Genomic DNA, 21,963 nt, shown 5'->3' on the forward strand with positions numbered 1-21,963 from the left:
TCCTATCCATTGGGCAGGTAATGTTTAAACAAACTCTCTTGTAATAATTCAATCGCAAAATCATATATGAACATGTTAATGCCCAATAGCATTGGCCAAATGATAACTAACACATTTTTTGTAAGTGTTCTTGCCATTGGGCTCTGTATTCAATATTGTTCCGATAACTGCATGTGAATAAAATCAATAATGTTCTTATAGTCATGCAAAGAAAGGAAATTTCTGCTGGGATCACTTCTCTATTGCTATTAGTGAGCCAATGCCATTTGAGGCAATTGATACTGGTGAAACATTCCGCAGAAGGGTGGTTCTAGCTGCACACTGGAAGAGCTGCTTCATAAACAGCTCTGGCAACCTAGGGTTAGCCCTGTTGAATTTAAATGGCCACAAATACTGTCATGAAAAGGAGATAATACTGCCACTACCCAGTCTTCAGAGAATACTTTACGTCTCTGCTTATTCTCCACAACAAGTTTTATCTACCAATACCGATGATTTGAGATGTGGGCCCCTCCTCCCTACCAAGGAAGATATGTTTTCAGCTAACAAAGTATTTTATTTTAATTCATTTACAGTGATCCATGTCTGAATCCACATATTCTTAAAACGCATTTAAAACTCACAGAGGATTTCTATCTTAAATATTTATTTCCCAATTACAAACCGTTTCTAAAACACAAAGGATTTCCAAACACAAGTGCAATTCCTATAAACTAACAAGATATATGATGATGTGGAAGAGCAAGTCATTTGTTGCAAAAATCGAAGTTAGAGGAATGGATTCTAATCACTCTGTCTTCTTATCATTTTTCTTGATGCTCTTCAAACACTCTTAATAAGCCTGAACTGTTCTTTACATTTATACCCATTTTCTTTGGGTAGTTACAGTATTATCTCTACTTGTGTGACTTCACATGCATTTGATATTTCCTCAGATGTCCTTTCAACACAAACTGTCTAAAAGCATTTTGAAAACATAATTCTTCAGCTACCAACCATTAATACTGTAAAGCTGTGAAGCTGAGTTCCTTGAAGATACAAAGCCTTCCAACTGTAAACACATCATAGTTATTGATATGCTAAATAATATTATCCATCTGTTCTGCAAGCTTCCATGAACCAAGCCACTTAAGAGTCAGTTTATCTGTTTGAAACAAACCAAATTAAACAACCAATTGTCTTATTCTGCATCTTGAGCAGTAATAAAGCAGGTGTAATGAAGTAAGCTTTACTTCTCTCAGACAGAATGCCTACTACACACAAAGTTTATTTGCAAAGCTGATCTGTGGTCAATACTGTTTTAACATTAAGGTGATTAGTACTTGCCACTTACATTTCAAGAACTGTTTGTTGAAAGTTTACTTAGATCTGTTTGTGATCTTACAAGTGGGAGATGTTGTGTTTAGAAAACAAGATTAGCAAACAACCCAGAAAGAGAAAGAGGCCTACAGGCCTAGAACTGAATATCCATCACACCCTCTGCACATTAACAGTTTCAATGATCTTGCCATTAACTGTACTGTCCCATACAATACTTCAAATTTGACCAATTTAAACTCCATCTGCCATTTCACCACTCATATCTGTAACTGATCTATATCTTGCAGTCACCTTCTTCTATGCTATCCACAACACTACCAATCTTTATATCATCTATCAACTTACAAATACACCCAGGTATATGTTTTATATATATCAATTGCAGAGGTCCCAATATCAATTCCTGTGGAACATCAGTAGTCACAGACCTCCCATCAAAACGTCCCTTTGACCATTACCTTTTTTCTCCTATGGGAAAGCTAGTTCTGAATCCAGATGGCCAAATCACCATAGATCCCATGTATCTTAATTTTCTGGTTGAGTCTCCTATGAAGAACTTTCTCAAACACTTTATTAAAATCCATGTAGACAACATGTCAACATCTACAGCTCTATCTTCATCATTTACCTCTGTCACTTTCTTAACAACTGTAAGCACATTAGTCAAGTTTGTCAAACATCACATTCCCCACACAAAGTGGGTTGGTCATAACTAGGCCATGGTTTTGCAAATGTTCATAAGTCCTATCCCTAAGATTTTTCTCCAGTGACTTTACTACCACAGATGTGAGGCTCACCAGTCTATAGTTTCCAGTTATATGCCTATTTATCTTTTTGAATAATTGAACATTCATTAGCTATTCACCAGTCCTCTGGAACTTCATCTGCGGCCAGACAGGATATGGAGGGGTTGGTCAAGACCATAAGACATAGGAGCAGAATTAGGCCATTCAGCCTATCGAGTCTGCTCTGCCATTCTATCATGGCTGATCCCAGATCCCTCTCAACACCATACACCTGCCTTCCCAGCAATCTCATCTCTTGCTGCTCTCAATAATCTGCAGTATTTCACGTCAGGCTCTGGTGACTTAACTACCTGAATGTTCTTTAAGAAACTGAACATTAACTCCTTTTTTTAATCTCAAAATACTCTGCATATTAGCACTCTTCCTATCTCCTATCTTCCATGTCCACCTTGGTCAACACTGATGCCAAGTGCTCACCCACATCCTCAACCTCCTGCACCCTCTTTTATCTTCCTGCCCACTCCCAAGTTATCCTCTTGCACTCGATGCATCTATTTATTTATTTATCTATCTATCTATCTATCTATTTATTTATTTATTTGGAAATTCAGCATGGAACAGGCTGTTCTGGCCTTTCGAGTTGCACCACTAGCAACCCCCCCCCCCCCCAATTTGACCTGAGCCTAATCATGAGACAATTTACAATGATTAATTAACCTACTAATCAGTACATCTTTGGACTATGGGAGGACACTGGAGCACCTGGAGGAAACCACACATACCTTGGGGAAAACATACAAACTCCTTGCAAAGGACACCCCAAGTTGTAATGGTGTCATGTTAACCACTACACTACTGTGGCACCAAGTAGAGAATGCCTTGTGATTCTCTTTAATCCTACTAGTCACAAAAATACCTTATGGCCCCTCCTGGCTTCCTTAATTCTTTCTTGAGCTATTTTCTGGCTTCTTTATAATCCTCAAGGGCACTCTTTGATTTTAGCTTCCTAACTCTTACATATGCTCCTTTATCTTCCTGAGTAAATTCACCAGCTCTCTCAACATCCAAGGATGCCATACCTTGCCAAACTTGACCTTCCTTCTTACCAGAACATAGCCTTCTTGTACTCTGTGAAATTAATCTTTAAACAACCTCTACCTGTCAGATGTGGACTTGTCCAAAAACAACTGTTGCAAATTAAATTTCCCTAGCTCCTGCATAATACAGCTGTCATTTTCTCTACTCCAAAACCTACTCTCTCATAAATTCCATTATTATCCTTATCTATAACTACCTTAAACTTAAGGAGTTGTAATAACTTTTCCCTGCTTGCTTTCTCACTGTAAGGTCAGTCACTTTGCCAGGCTCATTATCAAGCACCAGGACCAGTATGGCCCCTCCTCCTGTCAGACTCCCTACATAGGAATGTAGGCAACTCTCCTGGATGCAGCTCACAAATTCTGCCCAGTCTGTTGTTTACAAATCTTTCCCACATTTGCCTGAATATCCGTTCCTCATCCTTCCTGTTGCAGTCTCATTCATGTCTCGGCTATGGCCACAACATCATAGTTCCATATACTGATCAATATTCTTTTTTTTGTAATTTATTTTTTATTGAAGTTCATCATCGAATAAACATTCCCATAAGATGTATTTCAGTTACTGTACATCTATATCATATAGTCATATTTACCACAAATCTCCACATAATATTTATCTGAGGTATACACTTATAGAGAAAAGAGGAAAGAAAGAACAATCAAAAGGAGAAAACTATGTACGAGTAGGGAGTGATCTTTTTTTACTACATACTCATTGATTTGGGAGAATAAAATCAGGCCAATGGGGTGTTATGTAGTTAAACCATTTTTCCCAGTATGAATCAAATTGTTCCAACTTATGATTAAGTTGTTATCTTCTGTTATCTTCTCCATTTTGTAACTGTCCATTGTAATTTCCATCCATGTTGGGCTCTCCTGTGATAACCATTTCCTAGTAAGAGTCCTTTTACCAGCCACCAGCAGTATATTCATTAAATATTTATCTCTTTTCAACCATTCTTGAGGTATACACCCAAAACATATAGTCTTACTTTCTAAGGGTATTTCACATTTAAAAATGTCTTGGAGGGCATTGTGTATCCCACTCCAATAGTCTTTGATAATGGGACAATCACAGAAAATATGATAATAGTTTGCATTTTGATTTCCACAACTTCTCCAGCAAACAAGGAGGTTACTATCATAATGGGATTTATTCCAAGTTTATCATCTTTACTCGTAATACTCCTAGCATTAAAATACACAAACTACAACCAGTCATCCCATCATGTCTATTAACTAACTCTCACCTGTCCTTACTGGTTTCTACCTTGCTCTCAAATTGTTTACTTTTTGACCTGGAGCTCTGGTTTTGTCAAGGTAGTTTAAACTCATCCAGTTAACACTAACAAACCTTCCAACCAGAATATTGGTTCCCCTCCAGTTAAAGTGCAACACATTCCTCTTGAACAGGTTGCCCTGCCCCAGAAGAGGTTCCAATGATCCAAGTACCAGAAACACAAAGAAATTAAATTAAAAAAATAAATAAATTGCCAAAAAGGAGAATAACAAGGTGGTATTCATGGATTCGTGGACCATTTGGAAATCTGCAGATGGAGGGGAAGAAACCTTGCCTAAGATTACTAAGGAGAAGCACTGTCAACGTCTCGGCCCAAAATATCGACAGTGCTTCTCCTTATAGATGCTGCCTGGCCTGCTGTGTTCCACCAGCATTTTGTGTGTGTTGTTTGAATTTCCAGCATCTGCAGATTTCCTCATGTTTGCTCTAAGATTATTAAGTGTGGGTCTTCAGGCCCCTGTACTTCCTCCTGTTTGATGGTTATGAGTACGTTCATAAGACATAGCCGTAGAATTAGGCCCTTTGGCCCATCAGGTCTACTCTGCCATTCGATAATGATTTAATTATTTCCCATTTCAACCCCATTCTCTTACCTCCACCCTGTGATCTTTGATGCCCTTATTAATCAACAATAAGAAGCTACAGATGGTCAGGGTCAGTAATGATGAATGCTGCCTTCCTGAGGCATTACCTCTTGAAGATGTTCTCTGTCATGGAGAGGATTGAGGCCATAATGGAACTGGCTGGAATCATACGATAACAAAACCTTACGATTCTGTGCATTGTAGGTTCCTATGTCACTGGTGCCAATGCCACGCAAAGCTAGCTACGGTACTCAAATTTCCTTTTGAGAATGTTCTGCGGCCGCTCTAAGACATCCTCAACCCTGGCACCAGGGAGGTAACACACCATTGTGGTGTCTTTTTCATGGCCACAGAATCTCCTTTCTCTTTCCCCAAATGTAAATATAATTGTGCCTTAGGAAGGCAGCATCCATCATTAAGGACCCCACAGGACATGCATTATTCTCATTGTTACCATCAGGAAGGAGATACAGAAGCTGGAAGGCATACACTCAGTGAGCCAGGAACAGCTCCTTCCCCTCCGCCATCTGATTTCTAAATGGACATTAAACCCATGAACACTACCTCACTACTTCTTTTTTACAATACCTACTTTAACTTAACTATTTTAAAGGCATATATATATACTTACTGTTACTCAGTTTTTCTCTATATTTATTGATCATGTATTTCATTGTACAGCTGTCATAAAGCTAATGAATTTCATGGCATTCTGTATGCCGGTGATAGTAAACCTGATTCTGATTCTGATATAAAGTCTCCTATCACCTCCACCTTGCCTGATGTTACCTTTCCCTGCTGAGACTCAGAGCTGAACACAGTGCCACTGACCTGGCTGCTGCTACATTCCCACAGGATCTACAGGGGTACATTGGTTGTTGAGAGGTGCACCGCCTGTCCCTTGCATAATCAGGCTAGAGATGCAGTGATTATGGAGTCTGCATGAGAGCAAACTGACAGGAGCTGAATGAGTATCAGTACACACCACACTATGATCAAACAGGGCCTTGATGGAGCAGAGTGTACCATATAGAGCAGGGGTGTCAAACTCATTTTAGGTCACGGGCCGGATTGAGCAAAATGCAGCTTCATGCGTTCTGGATCAGTCGGACGCGTGCGAATGCAGCTTTTATTGCCTCCGTTTTTTCAGCCTGCTCTCATGTGTCTCAGTCTCTGCTACAACTACAAAGTGTTTCATTTTACAAATTCCGTTTCTTATGAAGAAGACTGCCGAGCAAGACTGCCGAATAAACACTAAAAACCCTGAAAACCTGGTACCTGAATAAACTCAGCATTAGCCATATCATACGCCATAGGCGCTTCGATTACTGGGGCCAGCTTTAATAGTAATTAGATATTATCTTGCGGGCCAAAGATAATTCCACCACGGGCCGGATTTGGCCCGCGGGCCTTGAGTTTGACATATATGATATAGAGGAACAGGATCCCTCTTAGGAAGACTACTGATGACATTTACATCATGGAAGCAGATAACGATGTATTACAAATGTTACAGAGTGATCAAACTGCAGTGTAACAACAGGTTCTGGATGATGTTGAGGTGTGCAGACCATAGTGAAGCATTATAGCAGCATCTGACATCAATTGATTGAATGCTGCATTTACTAAAAGAAGCATCAAGCGATATTGCATATTTTACAGTTTTCCAAGGAAATATTGAACCAGCTAGGTTTAAACTCTTTGTATTTTAAAAGAACAATGAGCAATATCATCAAAACATTAAAATTTATGATTAGCGTTGAAAAGATAATTGCTAAAATATTGATTCTGTTTATTACAGAATTTCAAAGTTCAGATTTCAAAGTAAGCCTATTATCAAGATACATATATGTTACCATATACTACCTCGAGATTCATTTTCTTGCAGGCATTTACAGGAAATAAAGAACTATATCAGAATTATACACAAAAACTATACATAAACAACCAAAATGTAAAAGAAGACAAGCTGTTCAAAAAGAAATACTGAGAACATCAATTGTAAATAGTCTTTGAAAGTGATTCTTTAGATCATAGAATCAGTTCAAAGCTGATTCAAAGCCTGATGACTATAGGATAATAACTGTCTACAAATCTGGAGTTGTGTGACCAAAGGCTTCTGCATCAAATGCCCGATATTAGCAACATGAAGGGAGTATTCCCTGGATGGTGGGGGTCTTTGATGATGGATGATGCTTTCTTGTTGCAGCACTCCATGTAACTGTATTGGGTGGTAGGGAGGGTTTTCTCGTAATGGACCAGATTGTCCATGCTTAATTGTTGAACATGTATGCACTTAATGTTAAATTTGGTAAAGTTTTGGACTCCCAAGAATCAAGCATAAATAAAAGCTGAGTTGGTATCAAGTGTTGGCCATGATCTCATTGGGTAGTGTAGGAACATCATAGGACATTTTACCTACTCCTGTTCCCATGTCTTTATATTCTTATCTTCCAGTCTTCAACTCAGTAGGGCAAAGGAACCAGTAAAAGGAAGAGATGAATTTACAAGAAGAATGGAAGGCAAATGCTCCAATAATATTTCTCAGAATATAAACCTACTGGTGTATGAAAAATTGTTTAGAATTTTCCATAACATGAAGCCACATCATCTGCACTTGTGTCAAGAAACTCAAGATGAAAAAGCAGTGTTTTGTTTTTTCCCACATAAATTTTGTGAGAGCACAATTTATTCCATATCTCAAGTTTTGTGCAGTAATTTGAAAGGATGGAATTTCATAATCTGAATGCCCATAATGTGGGGTCACCTGTATTCCATTTCAGTGGAAGAATACTTTGGGTTAAATCATGTCACCAAACTGTTAATGCAGTTTGGGGACTGTTAAAGCCATAACAAAATCACTTGTGTAATGTATTACTTCTCCCCTTGATTCAGGTCTTGCCTCATTTGTGATTGGTTAGTTACAGAGTCATTCAGCGTAGAAAAAGACTTGTCAGACCATGGAATCTATATTTATAACAAACCCATATTTACACCAATCCTTCATTAATTCCATTCTATTCTCCCCACAGTCACATCAAATTGCCCCACTGTCTATCACTCATCTCCATGCTGAGGGAACTTGATAGCAGCCAAGTAATCGATCAAATCACATGTCCTTAGGGTGATGGAAGAAGATGGAGCATCCAGAGGAAACCCACATGGTCACAGGGAGAACGTTTAAGTCCTACACAGACAGTATCAGAGGATAGGATTGAACTGGAGTTACTGGAGTGAAGAGGTATCACCACTACTTAAATGGTTTTGCATCAATATTGATTCTTCAGGTAGAGAGTTTTAATGGCACCAGCCTCCTTCTGAGCGTATTGATCAGAGTCCTTCTGGATGTCCATGTACCCTCCTCACTTGAGCCAGCCTAGACTGTTGGAATATCTGCCAACAATCTGCCCTCAGAACTGGCTGCACTATAGTAGATAATAGACTGAGAGAAACCAGGCCTGCTAGAACCCGATTTACTTACAGTAAATTATTTACACAGCTAGGAAAAATAATATAAAAGGTCAGGCGTGTGCCATATTCTTGCCGTTTGCCTGTGAACATGTAAGATGCTTATTTTTTATTTGCTTCCAAGAGAAACAAAGATACAATTACAGTATCATTCTGACATCAACATAGACCCAAAAAGGGAATGTTTAAATAAAAATTAAAGTGCTATTTGCAAAGTGCAAACTGACATGGCAAAGGCAGGGGCAGCTTTAAGGAAAAATACTCTGTTTAACTTGTATTTTGGGATCTAGGAATACATCCAGATCAGAATGTTAGACATCCAGAGTTACACTACATTTTTTGCAGGATATGGGAGCTTTTAATTTGAGAAAAGCAATTAAAGGCTCCCATAAGTGCTGTGGCACTAATGGTTCATGATCACATTTGAGCCCCACAGCAAATTACTTCTAATCCACTTTGTCTGTGTCTAGTTACCTGTGGGAAATAATGTCAATCCTTTCTCTTTGCTGGCAAACTGTTCATAGGACTTTTCCAATATATATTAATCCCTTCATTCATCTCTGTCAACTGAAGACAAAAATAATTTGAGGAAGTGTAAATAGGAGAGCATACAAAAAAGGAGTTCAGCATTATCAAATAGAGGAAAGCAGATGCTCCTATGACAATGCCTATTTATATTACAGGAAGTCAGCTAATACTGCTCCAGCATCTTGGCATAACAAACATAAGAGTAATATTCCAATATGAATATTTAACCAGCTACTCAAATCATTACAATGAAGTACGTGCTGCATGATTAAATTATTTGTCATTATAGAGCTGCAGTCATGATATTGTAAGAATTCCCGTAAGTTCTGTTGGCTGTCTTTCAGGATGGAATCTAAGAAACCCCAGCAAGAAACAAAAGAAGATGGACAAGTGGTATTAAAACATTCTCTTATAAAAATAGAAAGCCAACTCATTCCTCCTTTTTACTTCGTTCTCACAATCCTTTTAAGGTTCATGCTTGCAGTGTTCCTTGAACTGTGGTGGGATCTGATGCATCTGAGTGCTTCACTCTGACCTTAAATGTGCTTACCTACCACATTAGGGCACCTGGTCTTACCCTGTCAAAGGTATTTTCATCGTTCTACCTGTGCCTCTCCTTCACTTTCTCTGGTATAAAACTATATATTTTTCCCTTCCTTGCTCTGATAAAGAGTCCCAGACCTGATATACTAATTGTTTCTCTTTCCAAGATACTGCCTGACCAATGAGTATTTCCAGCACCTGAAATTTATTTCAGGATTTCAATAGCTGCAGCTTTTTTGATATATTTTAGTCCTTGATCTAGAGAAGATTCGTTGTTTGATTTCTGATTCTAAACATGATTTTCTAATGTTATGGGGATCCTTTCTGAGTTATTTTCATAATCTTTGAACTGTTATTAAAGTATGGATCTGAGCCATTATTAATATAATATTATATGGTAAAATATTCTTTTTCTCTTTTTTTCACCAACCAGCTCATTTTGGTAGTGGGGGTAGATTATTTTAAATAAAATCCAACTATTTTATTTCATTTCATTTCATAATTCAACCTTTTTTTCTACATGATTGATTTGGAATATGGGATGCTGTGATCATATTGCTGTGATTTAAATGGAATGTAATTCATATTACTTGAATCCTTATGAATTTTGTATTTGTATTCATGCAATTTATATAATATTAATAAAAATATTGAAAGAGATATATTCTAGGCAGTACCAACCACAGTGGGGGCCAGGTTGAAGTCATATACAGAGTGATGTTGTAATGAATATAGATTTCATATCCTACAGAATGTTCATGCAACAACTTGATTTATCTGTCTGTTTATTTATTTACTTACTTATTTAGAGACACTCCACTGAATAGGCCCTTTTGGTGCAATGAGCTGTGCCACCCAGCAACACACCCAACATTAACATTAACATTAACGTTAACATTAACCCAATCAAAGAACAATTTACCAAGACCAACTAGCCTACCAACCAGTAAGTCTTTGGACTGTGAGAGGAAAGAGGACAGCCCAGAGGGAACCCACATGCTCACGGGAAGAACATACAAACTTTCTGACAAAGTACACTGGAATTGAACTCCTGAACTGCAATAGCATCGCGCTAACCACTAAGCTACCATGGCACTCAAACACAGAATACAGATTTGTAGCCAACGTTCCAAATTTAATTAAAAACCTCTGCTTTCATGGGATGATTTGAACCTACATGGTTTGGCGCCTGATGGAGATCTATGAAATTATGAGAAGCATGGATATGGTAAAAGGTAAAATTTTCATCCCGGGATCGAAATATAAAATACTAGAGGGCACAGCTTTAAGGCGAGGAGGGGAGAATTTAAAGGAGGTGTGTAGGGCAAGCATATTTACACAGAGTGGTACTTGACTGGAATATACTGCTGGTGGCGGTGGTAAAAGACGATATGATAGTGGCCTTCAAGAGGCTTTTAGATAGGTACATGAATATACAGGGAAAGAAAAGGTATGGATCATATACAAATATATGGGATTGGATTAATTTGGCTTCATGCTTGTCACAGGCAGCAGGGGCTGAATAGCCTAACCCTGTGCAGCAATGTACTATGATCTATTAGTTCTGGTGTTAGCAATCCTTGAACTGTGTCATTTAACCATTAATCAATCATGTTTTCGATTTAGGAAATGAATATTCCCAATTCGCAACTGCAATTCAGCAACCTTTGTTAGGCCACCATATGAATATATATTAAATGGGGGAAGCCTCGGGCTTGTCTGTAACTCTTTTCAAAAGGGTTAATCCACACAGTTATGATTCACACATGAAGAAGAGTCAACTGCCAGATGACATCCAGCTCCTCAAGATGAATTAGATACACAGGAAGGAGAAGATCATTGGTGAGAAACCTTTTTCAAAAAAAGTACAGAGCCTGTGGTGAAGGTAAATTGTTCAATTAGCACATTTCCCTTTAACTGAACCAAGTACTGCACCTGGCTGTTCACTGACTTGGAACAAGCCGAGGCAGATGTTCTCAGTCATTAGCAGTTGGATGTGCCAGTGCCTGCGGATGACTCCTGATCTGCTTAGCATGACTTGTTTTCATCTTTACTACTTAAAGCATGAAGCATTGAACTGAGGCATTTAAAAAGCCATTTGACCAGAAGGACGTACAAAAGGCAACCTGCTGTTTGTATGAGAATTTTTTTAAGATATGAAAGAGCCTAAGATAGTAATGTGACTAATAGCAAAAAAATGTGCCATGCCTGTGACAAATGTAAAGGCTTTTGTCTTCACAGGGTGTTTTTTCTTCAGTCTAAATAGATAAGGAAAAGAAAAAAATACTGCATAATCCTTTCAGCATTTCTTCTGTTCAAATTATATAATCAGCTGCCAATTTTCATCTGTGCATGTTCCTTTCGCCCCAAAGCAGACAATTGATATCAGCTGAATCATAAGCTAGGATGTGTAAAGTGAGCACTTTAACACATACGCAGTGCAGGAGGAACTCAACAGGTCAGGCAACATCTATGGGAATGAACAGTGGTCATTTCAGGCTGAAACCCTTCTTCAGGACTGGAAAGGAAAGGAGGAAGATGCCAGAATAAAAAGGTGGGGGAGGGGGGAGAAGTATTATTTTCTGTATCCTCAAAACATTAAACTAATTCAAAGGAAGGCACATGAGTCCAGGAATGTGGGTCTAACTTTGTGTTTATTTTAAGCTAGAAGCACACTTATAACATGGTAGCGTGATGATGTATGCAATTCATGTATTGATACATATAACCCATAATGAAGTATTTTAAATGAACAAGAATGTTTAGACAATAACATATTTACAAAATTATTCAAATATTACTTAAATATTAATATACACCAATCTTTCCAGCTTAGCTATAAATTCCAACTCAATAGAGAATGCAACCCAACTATATTTTCTTCAGCATTTTGTGTGTGTTGTTTTGGATTTGCAGCATTTGCAGACTTTCTCATGTTTATAGTGAGCACTGTGCCTGGACCTCGATCTCTGTGTACTCTGATCTAGTTTCTGTGGCTGCATGAGATAAAAAGTTAATAAGTTTGCAACTGTCAACCAGAAGCCTTTTTGAGTGGAATGACCGCAGGCAGGAATGAAGTCCAAGTCCATATCAAAGAGAATTTATTAGCTTAAAGGGAAGTTATTAGCTAAATCATCCATAAATTTTGATTGAAGTCCCATTAACTTGATAAGTGCATTTTTAGAATAATAGAACTGTTTCAATGTAGAAGAAAGGCATTCTGCCCATTAAGTCTACACTGGTTTCTTGTAGAAAAATGCTCTCAGATAGACACATTACTCAATAGTTCCAACAGCAGAACACATGTACCACCAAATTCAAGGACAGTTTCCATTCCATTGTTATTAGACATTTGAATGGACATCTTGTACAATAAACTGGACCCTTCACCTCACAATCTAGCTCATTAGGATCTTGCACTTTGTTTTTTATCTACACTCTCTCTGTAAAATTCTTTATTCCGGGTTGTTGTTTTAACTTGTTCTACCTCAATGTTGTGTAAAATTATTTGATCTGTATGAACAATACACAAGACAAGCTTTTCACTGTATCTTGGACCACGTGACAATGATAAATCAATACCAATACAAGCTTATTCTCTGTCAAGGGCCTCCCCAATTCTCTGCTGATTGATTTGCTTTCTTAAGAAGTGAAGGAGCTTCAATTTATCATTGAACACTCTGACAAACTTGAAGCAGTGATGAAGGTTTCAAATTATCGCATCATGATTTGGTACAGCAATTCAAAAGCCCAGGGAAGGAAGAAGCAGCAGAAAGCAGTGGACTCTGCCCAATAGATTGCAGTCACATTCCTCGCCACCAAATGAGATGCAGACTCAAGAAGGCAATATCTATCGTCAAAGATTCCCCCCCCCCCCCACCCCCCAATCCGGGCAATGCCATCTGTTCGCATCAACTATCAGGTAGGAGGTACAGAAGCTTGAAGTTCAAGAACAGTTACTTCCTTTCAACTACTCAGTTCTTGACCCATCCATGAAAACCCTAATCACCACAGTTTATTAACAGAATGAACGTGTTGACCACTTTGTACTAAAATGGATATCTTGTTTTGCTATAATTGGTTTTACTTGTAAAAATTGTGTATGATTTATGTTTTATTTATGATTTTCTTGTGAATGCCGCTTATTTGATGCTATGTGCGTGCGCGCGCGTGTGTGTGTGTGTGTGTGTAATGTGGCAGCAATGGTTTCCTGCATACAGGTATTTGTGCCTATGACAATAAAATCAACTTAGGGCTTGGCTTTATTTCTAGCTTATCTCCATCTGATCTAAATATATTTCAGATCAATCTGCATCTCTGACTCACTGTAGAGTTTGAAGATTCAAGGAAATCCAGTCTAAATCACAAGAGGCGTTTTGAATCATCCCTATATCCCTGAGAATCCTGGACTGTCTTAGACCAGAAATCTTAGGCCAGAAATCTTTCACACCATAAATATACAATAAGTATTTATATCTGCCAGAAAAGAACTAGAAACTGGATTTTAGTACTTTCTGGTAATTTGTGTCTAATTTTTGTAGTTATTTTGTTCAAAATTTATTTCAAGTTTGAGTCATTTTGAAGCTTTTTTGTTCAAAAGAGAAATATAGCAGATGCTGAAAAATCTGAAATAAAAGCAGAAAATGCAGCAAATATTCAGCAGATCTGATGATATCTGTGGAGCAAGAAGCAGGGATATTTTTTCTGATAATGAACTTTCATCAACATTGAGAGAAGCTTATCAACATGTTTCTCTCTGTACAGATGCTGCCTGACCTACTGAGTATTTCCAGCATTTTCTGTTTAAGTATGAATTATCTTTTACCTTTGAGTTCTGCTTCCTTTAGATCAAAAGACTTTGGGGCAAGAAGTTGATCTTTTTAGGATACAAACGAAACTATATTACAACGAGATAAAGGGACATCTTGGAAGAGTAAATCTACCAATTATTTTCAGCCAATTATCTCCTACACAGTGTTCCTGAATTACTAACACTGTTTTCATTGCCGTGCACCAGTTCAGTTGCCTTCAATCAGAGGGAATTAGATTGTTTTATTCATAAACTGTTACATGCTAATCAACAGAGCTCAATGGAACTAGAGAAGTCAGAAATGCTTTGGCATGCAGTCGATTCCAGCAGGAGTGGATTCACGTGGCATACTTTTTCATGGTATGGGAGACCAAGTTCCCAGAACAATTCCATCAATCCCCTTTTATATCCTATAATCTATTCCCATGGTGACTCATTGCAAACTGACTTCTGCAGATCTACTCATTACTTCTACTATAGTTAGTTGTTCCACGCTTTTAAATTTAAACTTGCCTGCACTGCATTTTCTCTGCAACTGTAATACTATAATTCTGTACTTTGTTATTGCTTTTCTGTGTAATAGATCAATGTACCGATGTTCTGTACAAATGGCTTGTGAAACAAAGCTTTTCTTTGTACCAAGTTATTGTTCCCTTTGATTTTCAATTAATTCCTGCCACCCACTCAGTCTTGGAACAAGTTACCTAGTTAACCTATCAATCCACTCATTTTGAAAGTGTGGGAGGAAACCAGAATGAAGGAAATCATGGGAAACATAAATTCCACAACTATAGCATCTGAGGTCAGGATCAAACTTGGATTGCTAAATTGTTGAACCACTGCACTACCCTTGTGTCAAATCCATGGATTGAGAGCCAAAAACTGCAGACATAGAATTTAAAATGGACTGGTAAGAAAGATTATACATCTGATCAGTTTCTGTGTCTGTGCTGCAATTGGCACGTCCATAGCTCTCGTTCTTGGCAACGTTAGGGAAGCTTTTACTTCACTGAGGACAGTAATGGAGCATATGACAGCTTTGTTGCAATCTGCTCCTGAGAAGCAGCCAGGCACCAGCCGGTGCGTCCTTCTCCACAGGAGCATGAGCTGCAACTGTGGTAAGTTCGGGCAGACAGTAGTCAACACCCTACTTAGTGTCTGCTGTTCCTACAATTCAGGCCCTGGCCATAAATTGGTGACTATCTCATTGACACCTGTCTTTCTCACCTTCATTCATGAGGATGATGGAGATGGTAATTTCAACTAAGAATCAAAGGTGTTTCATTCACAAAATACATTGTGTAAAGCAGCTTTTTTCCAATGTGTAATACACACAGATTCTCCCCTGAGACAGATAGGGGCTCTTTGAAATGTTACACCTTAAATATCATTGCACAATGAGCAGATAGTCTCATGGTACAATTCTTAAAGCGATACCGACCCAATAATAGTATATTATACATATTTTGATGGTGCCAATAATAATACCACATAATTCTAGTAGGTTTAATATGGTTATGGGAAAGGATAGAACAAGTCTGCAGGTTAAAGTCCTGAAATGGTGCAGAGCCAAAATTAAGGGCATTGGGCAGAATTGAGCTACGATCAATGGGGTGATTCTGCTTAAAGGCAAAGGAACAGTTGGAAGGTCGGAGGCTTTTAAAAGTCTCTTATCAAGAGTCCAGGGAAAGTGTGTTCCTGTTAAGGGGATGGATAGATGTACCAAGTTCAGGAAACTTATGAGGGGTGATTGATAAGTTCATGGCCTAAGGTAGAAGGAGTCAATTTTAGAAAACCTAGCACATTTATTTTTGAACACAGTCCCCTCCTATGTTTATGCACTTAGTCCAGTGGTCGTGGAGCATACGGATCTTGGACCTCCAGAAAGTGTCCACAGCAGGGGTGATTGATAAGCTTGTGGCCTAAGGTAGAAAGAAATGAGTTATACAGCTCTTGTTACATGCACATGCAGTTCAACTCTTTGAGCGATTAGATAGAAAGTTTGAAGTTAATAACTCGTCAGTTAATAACTCATCAGGGATGATTGATAAGTTTGTGGCCTAAGGTAGAAGGAGATGCGTTATTAAAGGGCAAGGTCGGAAACCACTGTTGAATGTGCATTATCTTTGAGCCCTCAGGCGGCACTGCCTAAGAAACTGTCATGCTACTGTGACAGTTATAGCCACCTAGGCTCGGGAGTGCTTTGGAAAAACCTTGTCACTTAACACAGTCCGTCGCTGCATCCAGAAGTGCAACTTGAAACTGTATTATGCAAGGAGGAAGCCATACATCAACTCTATGCAAAGGTCTCAGCCTGAAACATTTATTGTTCACTCTTGTCCATAGATGCTGCCTGGCCTGCTAAGCTTCTCCATCGCTTTTTGTGTGTTGCTTGGATTTCCAGCTTCTGCAGATGTTCTCGTCCAAGTGCAGCTCCAGATCTTTTTTTTTAATTTCTGGATTTTCACTACTTATTTTAATTTAACTGTTTAGGATACATATTGTTGTGACCATTTGGTCCATGATGACGGACGAGAAAGGCTTGTTTAACTCAACAGCTGTTTTTATTGCAACAAGCACAAAAACATACCAGGCACTATGACCTGGGGAGACCCACTCGGTGACATACAGACGGGGGAGGTGATGATCACACACCCTGGTTACAGTCAGGGTGACCCACAAACACATATGTGAATAATTGAATAAACTAAGCTAAAATGTAACAATAAATGTATTTGAACATCCCACTATAATCCCATGCCCCTGCCATTCTGGAGCACTACACTGCCCCCTCCTGAGGGGTGAGCCATTCATGGCAACCCCAGAGTCCACAACAAAGTCCAAAGGTCCCAGTGGTGGTTGACGCTGCTGCCTTGGGTGCTGAGAGGTGTCTGTAGCCAACCCACCTGAATGTGAGGCACTATTTGGTGAGGCAAGAGGCAGGGCATCCGGAGGGTCAATTCTTTCCTTCAGCCTTGCTGGATTGGTGGTGGCTGAGGGCCGATATGGTGCCTGCCAGTCCCAGTGCAGCATGACTGCCTTCCACCACTCAGGCAACAGCACCCAACATACCACATCGGTGGTCCAGTCAAGCACCTCCCCTTCCTTCAGCTTCCAAACTTGGGGGATAGTCCCTTCTTCTGGGTGGGGCAGGAGACCCATACTGGGGCCTCCATCAGGTACTGCTGCATTGGCACCCTAAACTGGCATCCCAGCCCCTTCTGGGACATACAAGCATTGTAGCAGCACATGAACATCCTTCTGAACTTCCTTCAATTCCAGCACATCTTTTCTCAAATGAGGAACCCAAAACTGTTCACAATACTCAAGCTGGGACTCACCTATGCCTTATAAAACTTCAGCATTACATCCCTGCTCTTGTATTCTAGACCTCTTGAAATGTATGCTAACATTGCATTTGCCTTCCTCACCACCGACTCTACCTGCTAGTTAACCTTTAGGATGTTCTGCTCAAGTCCCTTTGCATCTCAGATATTTGGATTTTCACCCATTTAGAAAATAGTCTGCACATTTATTTTCTACTACCAAAGTGCATGACCATGCATTTTCCGAGATTGTATTTCATTTGCCATTCTCTTTCCCATTCTCCAGATCTGAATAAGTTCTTCTGCAGCCTACCTGTTTCCTCAACACAACCTGCCCCTTCACCAATCTTCACATTATCTGCAACCTTTGCAACAAAGCCATCTATTCCATCATCTACATCATTGATATACACCATAAAAAGAAACAGTCCCAACACTGACCCCTGCAGAGCACCACTTGCCACTGGCAGCCAAACAGAAAAAGATCCTTCTATTCCCACTCACTGCCTCCTATCGATCAGCCAATGCTCTAACCATGCCAGCAATTTTCCTGTTAACTTAATTTAACTTGGTAAGCAGCCTCATGTGTGGCACTTTGTCAGAGGCTTTACAAAAATCCAAGTATACAACATCCACTGCATCCTCTTTATCTATCCTACTTGTAATCTCCTCAAAGAATTGCAACAGGTTTGTCAGGCAAGAATTTCCTTACAGGAAATCATGCTGACTTTGTCCTATCTTGTCCTCTGTCACCAAGTACTCCATAACCTCATCCTTAACAATCGACTCCATCAACTTCCCTACCACTGAGATCAAGCTAACTGGTCTATAATTTCCTTTCTGCTGCGTTTCTCCTCTCCTAAAGAGTGAAGTGACATTTGCATTTTCCCAGTCCTCTGGCACTATGCCAGAGTTCAATGTTTTCTCAAGTCAAGTCAAATCACTTTTATTGTCATTTCGACCATAACTGCTACGTACAGTACATAGTAAAAATGAGATGTTTTTCAGGACTATAGTGTTACATGACACAGTACAAAAACTAGACTAAACTATGTAAAAAACAACAGAGAGAGAGAAAAAAAACAACTACACTAGACCATGGACCTACCCAGGACTGCATAAAGTGCATAAAACAGTGCAAGCATTACAATAAATACATTACAATCATATTTTTTTTTAAAGATCCAACATGATCTCTGCCGTGAACCCTTTCAGAATCTTAGGATGCAGTTCATCTGGCCTGGGTGACTTATGCACCCTTAAGTCTTTCAGCTTTTTGAGCTTCTTCTCCATTGTAATAGTAACTGTACTCACTTCTCTTCTCTCACACCCTTCAACATCTGGCACATTACTAGTGTCTTCCACAGTGAAGACTGATGCAAAATACTCATCTGTCATCTCCTTGACCCTCATTATTATTTCTCTGGCCTCATTTTCTAGCTGTCCTATATCCACTCTTATCTCCCTTTAATATTTTATATACTTATAAAAAGCTTTTACTATCCATTTTGATATTGTTTGCTAGCATGCTTTCATATTTCATCTTTTCCCTCATAATGATTCTTTTAGTTGCTCTCTGTAGGGTTTCAAAAGCTTCCCAATCCTCTGTCTTCCCACTAATTTTTGCTTTGTTGTATGCTCTCTCTTTTGCTTTAACGTTAACATTGACTTCCCTTGACAACCATGGTTGTAATATTTTGCCATTTGAGTTTTTCTTCATTTTTGGAATACATCTGGACTTCACCTTCCTTATTTTTCCTGGAAACGCATACCATTACTGCACTGCTGTCATCTCTGCCAGCTTCTCCTTCCAATTTACTTTGGCCAGCTTCTCTTTCATACCACTGTAATTTCCTTTACTCCCCTGAAATACTGCTACCTTCTCCCTATCAATTTTCAAGTTGATTGTAATCACTGTCTCCTAATGGTTCCTTTACCTTAAGCTCCCTAATCACCTCTGGTTCATTACATTACACCCAATTGAGTATAACTGATTCCCTAGTAGGTTCAACAACAAACTGCTCTAAAAAGCCATCTCATAGGCATTCAACAAACTCACTCTCTTGGAATCAATTTCCAACCTGATTTTCCCAATCGACCCACATGTTGAAATCCCCCATGACTATTATAACGTTGCCCTTTTAGCATGCTTTTTCTATTTCCTGTTGTAATCTGTGGTCCACATCTCAGGTACTGTTGGAAGACCTGTACATAACTACCATCAGGATCTTTTAACCCTTGCAGTTTCTTAATTCAACCCACAAGGATTCAACAACTTCTGATCCTATGTCACATCCTTCTACTGATTTGTTGCCATTCTTTACCAGCAGAGCTAAGCTACCCCCTCTGTCTACCTTCCTATCCCTCCAATACAATATATAATCTTGGACAGGATTTAGAAGGATTCTTCCTGGACAAGAGGGCCTGACTCTTGAGGGTAGCAGGTGGTCACACTGGATCTTCATTCCATGGAGTGCAGAAGAAGACGGCGTGAGCTCACGGTACTTTATAAAATCATGAGGGGTATGGTTAAGGTGGATGATCATAGTGCTTTCTCCTGATTTGAAGAGTCCAAAATGAGAGGACACAGATACAAATCCCTGTGAAATGTGTGTGTTTTGCCCTGCTCTCTGTTTCTCTCACACAGTCCAAAGATGTTCTATGCAGGTTAATTGGCCATTGTAAATTGTCCCATAATTAGGTTGGAGCTAATCGGGTTTGTGAGTTGCTGGGATGGCATGACTCAAAGGATCAGAAGGGCCTAATCCAAATAATCAAATTAAGATAAGAGGGGAAAGATAAAAGAGATCTGAGAAGTAACTTCATTACACAGAAGTTAAGGAGTAGTTGAAATAAGGTGCCAGACAAAATAATCAAGGCAGATACAATATTACTTGAGAGGCATTTGGATCGTTACATAGAGGAGTGGAGCTTAGAAGGTTATGTGGTGATTGAGGGCAAATGGGACTAGCAAGTAGGCTGCTGTAGTCAGCCTGAACCAATTGGGACAAAAAGGCTTTTCCTTTGTGATTCCATGACTCAATTCCCTGTAATTTACTTTAGAAATGAATGAAGTTTTTATTTAGCAATGAGTGTTGACTGATTTATTAAGCATACAGTGCATACAATAGTAATTGCACACTTGATAGTCAAAAAGTGATGATGAAACAAGTGGTTTTGTTGAGTCACTTACATCTTTTAAAAGTCAGAATGCCACTTGTTCAGATCTTGTCAAATCCAAAAGCACATTAAAACTGGCAGATGTTGTACATTTCTCTCACTCCCTCTAGTGACAAATTATACATTTGATAACATACAAGTAAAAAAACAATTCCTTTTGTCATTTGTTGATGAATCGGTGACTTGTCTTTACTTTGTCATCACTCTGTCTCCTTATTTTTCTATTCTACTGTGGAGACAGTGGTCTGACTACAAAACTGTCTCATTTACCATTCTGCACAAAGCCTTCTCTTTGGAATGAAGCACAATTCAATTTTTTGGGAATTCTTCTCTCAGAAGAATAGCTGTTGGATATAAGTCACAAGATAAAAAAACTCCTAAGAACTAACTCCAGCCAATATCGCTTCCTGCCAGAAGTAAGTTATCATGAAAGGAGGGCCATCTGTATCTAACAAAGGTTTTCTCAACATAATTGCTGAGCCCTTGATTCCATTAAGGAAGTAGCAGGACATGGAATGGCATAAGAAGCACGACATTGGGAAGGAGTCGGTGATTCATGATCACTTTGGATTTTGGCCTGACTTCTGTCTAAATGTCAGTACAGTGGTTAATTATGAAATTCCAGCATCTCCTCACAAACAGCAAAAGATCCACCAGTTCTACATGTTTTACATTAGATTTGGTACAGAAAGAGTATCACTTTTCATTTGAATGGAGCAGAACAGCTGTGAAGAATCTATGTGAGTTGGTCTAAGAATAAGGAGTATTGGTTTAGATTATTTAATGGTTTCAATTGTTTAAAACATTCTTTGAGTATTTCTTTTATTTTTTAAAGAAAGCATTCATTTGAAGGTCATCAGTAGTTTAAAAAATATTTTCTGAATAGGTTTAAACATTTCTGAGTGCCAGAAGCTTTCAGAAACATTTCTAAAGTCCAACAGTCTGCTAGTTTGCTGCATGGCAAAGTGTTTTTCTGTATTTTTGTGGATAGGGTTTGTTCCCATTCCTCCCCTTGATTGACTAGAAGGAACATCTGCACTGCAAGGCCATGCAGCTGA

This window comes from Hypanus sabinus, chromosome 12 (genome assembly GCF_030144855.1).
Source record: "Hypanus sabinus isolate sHypSab1 chromosome 12, sHypSab1.hap1, whole genome shotgun sequence".
Taxonomy (NCBI): Eukaryota; Metazoa; Chordata; class Chondrichthyes; order Myliobatiformes; family Dasyatidae; genus Hypanus; species Hypanus sabinus.